This window comes from Helianthus annuus, chromosome 16 (genome assembly GCF_002127325.2).
Source record: "Helianthus annuus cultivar XRQ/B chromosome 16, HanXRQr2.0-SUNRISE, whole genome shotgun sequence".
Taxonomy (NCBI): Eukaryota; Viridiplantae; Streptophyta; class Magnoliopsida; order Asterales; family Asteraceae; genus Helianthus; species Helianthus annuus.
The window spans coordinates 57,891,837-57,897,836 of record NC_035448.2 but is presented as its reverse complement, the minus strand read 5'-3'; the positions used below and the strand labels follow the sequence as shown (position 1 = coordinate 57,897,836).

At 42.8% G+C, this 6,000-nt stretch overlaps 1 non-coding gene across 1 annotated transcript; it reads right to left on the bottom strand.

The window, feature by feature from the left end:
• Positions 1–592: 592 nt before the first annotated feature.
• LOC118488764 lies at positions 593–699 on the bottom strand. Its single transcript, XR_004885299.1, has one exon. It is a non-coding gene; the product is annotated as a small nucleolar RNA R71 (small nucleolar RNA).
• Positions 700–6,000: the final 5,301 nt, after the last annotated feature.

The window sequence follows — 6,000 nt, the reverse complement described above, 5'->3', positions numbered from 1 at the left end:
CATCTGAGCACGGGGCTATGGTGAAGCTTCTGACCAACGTTCTTTTTTTTAATTGTAGGACTTGGAACCCAGGCGCCACATCTGAACTTTCCACGTAGTGTATGAGCTCCAGTTCTAGTAGAGACAAAAAAGAACCTCTAGACGAACCCGAACGCTTTCTAAGAAGAAGACTTAAAGCTAAAAACAAGAGAAAGTTTCGGGGGACCCACTTCCAATGTCGGACCAACGTACCCTCATGGATTACATACGACCCACCATAGGTAATCTCAGCACCGCTATCAATGCACCGAATGTCGAAGCCAACAACTTCGAACTTCGGCCGCATTTTATACAAATGCTTCAAAACTCCGCAACCTTCCATGGGCTTGCGGACGAGGATCCTCATCTACATATTACTAATTTCTTAGAAATATGTGATACCTTTCGGATCAATGGAGCATCAAACGACGCCATCCGCCTTCGAATGTTTCCATTTTCACTAAAAGACCGAGCTAAGGCTTGGCTTAATACCCTCCCAGTTGGCTCGGTAGACACCTGGGATGAACTAGCCCAAAAGTTTCTATATAAGTATTTCCCTCCTGCTAAAACGGCTAAATTAATGACTGAAATTAATACATATTCACAAGAGGATGGGGAATCCTTATATGAAACTTGGGAAAGGTTCAAGGAACTACTAAGAAAGTGTCCTCATCACAGTCTTGCAGTATGGCAACAAGTATCCACTTTCTATAATGGATTGTTGCCACACACAAGACAAACACTTGACTCTAGCTCCGGGGGACTTTTAGGTAATCGTCGCCCAAATGAAATATATAATCAGATTGAGCAAATTACTCAAACCAATTTTCAGTGGCACGCTCCCCGAGGCAATAAATCTATTGCCCCGGGCGCCCATAAGGTTGATGAAAGCACTTTTTTACAAGCTCAAATCGAGGCCCTTTCTTCAAAAATCAAAAAGTTAGAAATGACAAAAACGGCCTCGGTTATGGCTTGTGAGGGGTGTGGTGGGCCACATGAAAATTGGAGTTGTATGAAAGAAGTAGATAATCAAACAGAATCGGTAAACTACATTGATAATAGAACTAGGCCGTCGGGTCCTCCTATGGGTACCTACAACCAAGGATGGCGTAACCACCCTAACCTTGGTTGGAGAGAACCCGACAATGGTAGTAACCAACAAAATCTAAACCAATGCGCAAACTTTCAACAACCAAGAAACGAGTCACAAAATTTCACTCAACAACAAGGTGGACGAGAAAGGCTTGAAGTTACCGTATCTCGCCTCATCTCCGACAACGAAAAGAAAAACTCGGATCGATTTCAACAATTGGAATCAAATTTTAGAAATCAACAAGCTAGTATTCAAAACATTGAAAAACAATTAAATCAAATAGCTCAAAATTTCTCCGAGAGACCACAAGGCGCGTTACCAAGTAATACCGAAACCAACCCAAAGGCACAAGTACATCTCATCACATTGAGAAACAGTACCGTGTGTCCCGAGGAAGCTCCATTACCTCCTACGGGTACCTACAACCAAGAAGACTTCTCCACCAATTTAAGAGCCCACCAAGAATCCCCCGGTTCCGTACCCCGGTCGGTTAATTCGCTAAAAGACCGATGAGCAATTCGCAAAGTTCGCAAATTTGTTAAAACAATTGCATGTTAATATTCCATTTATCGAAGTCCTAACTCAAATGCCTAAATATTCAAAATTTATGAGGGATTTCCTCCCTCATAAAAGGAAAATTGAATCATTGCAATTAGTTAATTTAGGCGTAGAATGCTCCGCCTTGCTACTCAACAAACTCCCACAAAAGAAAATTGACCCTGGAAGCTTCACAATTCCTTGTTCGATTGGGGTATCCCCCATTCGCATTGCACTAGCCGACCTCGGGGCTAGCATCAACCTCATGCCCGCATCAATGATCAACCGACTCGGTCTAGGGAAAACAAGCCCTACAAAAATGAGCATACAACTCGCCGATAGGTCCGTCAAATATCCACAAGGTGTCGTTGAAAATCTATTGGTCAAAGTCGGCGAATGTGTCTTCCCGGCCGACTTTGTCATACTAGCTATGGAAGAAGATACCGAAGTACCACTCATCTTAGGGAGGCCATTCCTTGCTATGGCCCAAGCAGTGGTAGACATGAATGATGGAACACTAAATTGAGGATTGGGTACAAGGAAATGAAGTTTGGAGTTGGAAAGAGAGTAGAAAACGACGACCCACTCAATTACATGAAAGTCATAGACTCAAGTTTGGATGATGCTCTCCGACGGTGCAACATGGGATGCAAAGCATCCCACTTGGGTAGCATATGACCAAGCTTTGGGTCTAGCCAAGGACCCTTATAAACGTGGCGCACCACGGAGGCATTCCGCAGAACTATCCTTAGTTTAGTTTAGATTAATTTTTATGTTGTCTAGTTTAGTTTTAATTTTCAGGAATAAAACACACTCGGGATGGTGAAGGATACCAAGGGAAACTTGAACCAGCACCCCATGCACAAAAAAAGGGCCACCCGAAAACTTTTCTTCATTACAGCAAGTTCAGCACGAGGCCGTGCTCAGCCAACACGGCCCGTGCCCAGCCATCTGCAGAAAATGCCCAGTTCAGGTAACTGGACACGGGACGTGCTCGCTGAACACGCCCCCGTGCCCAGGCTTCTGTTTCTTTTTACTATTTTTTGTTACTGGCGATCTGACCACGGGGCCGTGTCCAGACGCCCAGTAACATAATTTTTTGCTTTTTCACACCTTTTTACACATTCAATCAACCTAAAAACTTATGGGACACATTAAGGACAATGTGTAATTTAAGTGTGGGGGGATGCTAAAACCTTGAATCTTGCAAGTCCTAATCACAAGCCTTACACAAAACTCTATTGGAACCGCTAATAAACCCAAATTTTTTCAAAAAAAAATCATTTTTTTTTCACTTGTCAAGGTTTAATTTGGGAATCTCAAGTTCTAAAAATGGTTATATTTTTACAAATTTACAACCGATAGCGTCGTGATAAAAAGAACCAACATAAGAAAATTATGAAACGGCATGACAAATCTAGTTAAAATTTGATTATATATACTTGATCACATAAAAACCCATTCCCACAAAAAGTGAGTTTTGAGCCTTTATTGAACATAAAAATACATATCTTTAAACTAAATGCTCATTTTCCGTTTCTTGTGTGAATAGCCGCTTGGTTCTTACGACTCTAGAGCTTGCCACGGCGAACATTCCCGGTCCTTACCAACTTAAACACGAGTAAGTAAATGATGGAGGCATTAGGACTAACCCTTTTTCTTTCTACACCATTATTTTTCAATTTTTTTTACCACCTACCCAAAATCCCCCTAGTTAACCCCTTTGAGCCTAAACCTTTTCATTTCTTAACCCAAAACCATCATCCTTTTTACCCACCTAAATAAGACTTAATAAAGAATCTTGGAAATCCCGACACTCTATGACAAGCCCAAAAACCTTCTCTTCTACCCGTTCCATTTGGGAGTGTAAAAGCCACATTATAAAGAGTTTTGCTTGAGGACAAGCAAAGATTCAAGTGTGGGGGTATTTGATGTGTGCAAAATGAAACATATAAATTACATCAAATGTGACATAAAACTAACCCTTTTTAGTGCTAATGTTGGAAAAAGTGTGTTTTTGTCTTCCTTTTGTATTTTCAGGATTAAATGAGCTCAAATGAACAAAAGAAGCAAAAAGGCAGCTAATCTGACATAAATACAAGAAAAGGAACAAACGTGGCATGCCCGACCCCCCGACAACATCTTCCCAAGCAAAAACAAGAGAACAGAAGGCTGAACACGCCCCGTGCTCAGTGAGCACGGGGGCGTGCCCAAGTGTCTGCAAAAAAGACAAAGTTGTAGAAGCTTCTATCACCCACCACGGGGGCGTGCCCAGCGGACACAGGGCCGTGGTCAACTCTAAGATTCGCAGAATCTAAGGAAATCTTGATAGTACAGATACGCTTCTACACACGGGGTCATGCCCAGCGGACACGGGGGCGTGGTCAACTAATGTAGACTAACTGCAATTAATGAAGAAAGAGAAGATGGGTGGACACGGGGCCGTGTTCGGGCTTCTGTGCAGGCTATAAATAGGGGTGCTTGGCTCATTTGCAAACCATCCCTTGGCACACCACTTATCTCACACTTCACCTACACTCCACCACAACACCATCATCCACCACCCTCATCCATCATCCATCATAGAGTGTGTTAGTAGTCTCGGGATCCAAGATTGATCGTAAGAGTTCTTGACAATCAAAGGGCATGTTTGCCTAAGTTTCTTACATCACTTGGTGAAGACAAGTGTCTAGTGTAATACTTTTTATTTTTAATCTTTTCGCACTTTTTATTTGGTTATGTATTAATGACTTTAATAACTAGTTTCTTATGTTGAAGGTGACTCTTCCATATCATTTGTCCGTGGTGTCTTGGCATTATTTTACTGTCTATATAAAATAAAAGATTTTCACCATTCATATCTCCACGGTCTATATGGAGATATGTTGGCTACCTGGTCGGGGGTTAAGGGAATGGTTTGGTAAGATTCTTGCCTTGTTCAGTGTATAAATCATGCAAGGACCTGGGTCAAATTTAGTAGGACCTCCTTCAATACCCACTGGTATTGGATGGCGGGGGTCCAAACTCTTTGTTCCCCTCATATGTAAGCTACTATTAAAACTTTAACCCGGCTACTTAGGATTGTGTCCCTGCTGACTCAGACTACTTAGCCGAGGGTCACGTCACCTTCAAAAGAGGGGCCTACCACATTACGCATTAATAACTTAGTTAATTATCTTTCAATAATCCAACCCTTTAGGATTGTATCCTTGCTGACTCAAACTACTGGGTTGAGGGTAACGTCGCCTTCAAAAGAGGGGCCTACTACAATAACTAAGATGATCTCTTAAAAAGTGCAAAAGTGCGGAAATAATCAAAGGTTACACTAAACACGAGTCAGATCCAAGTGATTCATCTTGTCTATCTATTTTTATTTTTCAGCATTTTAGTTAGTTTTATTTTTCTAGTTTAAAAACCTTTTTCTAAACTTTTGATTTGATTAGACGTTGAGGATAAACCGGTATTAAAAGCTCTTGTGTCCTTGGATGACCTCGGTATCTTACCAACACTATACTACGCTCACGATGGGTGCACTTGCCCATATGTGTGTTTAGTGTTAGTAAATATCATGTTTTATAAATTTAAAACTTGTCCAAAAAGTGTTAAAGGCCTTAAAATATACATTAAAAACTATACGACACTTCACACGCATCAGCACCCTAACTCGTACACGCGCGCGTGCGTGGCATGGGCGATGAGGCACAATGTGGCGCTTTGATGGCGCACTTTGCACTTCGCACCGCCGCGAGCCGCTTGAGAGCCGCCTTTGTATTTTTGACCACATGCGCGTGGTGGATCAAAGGGGCTGCAAGGACCAAGTGGTTGAAGTGGCGTGCGGGTTCGAGGCTCGTGACGTGGCAGTCCGCGCGCGAGTACACGTGGCATCAAGGAGCGCAGTTGCGCGGTGAGGTAACATGCGCGGCGCACCAGAGTGAGCCAATACGGCGCGACTGTGTGACGTGCTAGTATAGGCTCACAGGTGACGTGGCGCACGCGCGCATAGACCTGAGTTAGTGTAGCGCACGCACGCATGGCAGTGAGCCAAAATGGCGCTTGCGCGCATGAGCATGCAGACGTCGGTGCGCGCGCACCAGTGTATCTTGCGCGCGCGCAGAGGCTTCCAGCATTTAATAATGGAGCAATTTCAGTTCAGCATTCGAAACTGACGAGTCAAACGGTTATAACTGCGAATTAAATGACATATTAAATGGCATTGAAGACGTTTAATGCAATTTAAACCTCTCCTTTAATTCTTTTGACTGTTTCGATTAAGATGCAGTATAAATACAACATCTCTACCACTGCAGAAAAACACGAGCAACACAACAGCAAAATTCAACTTTCTCTCTACA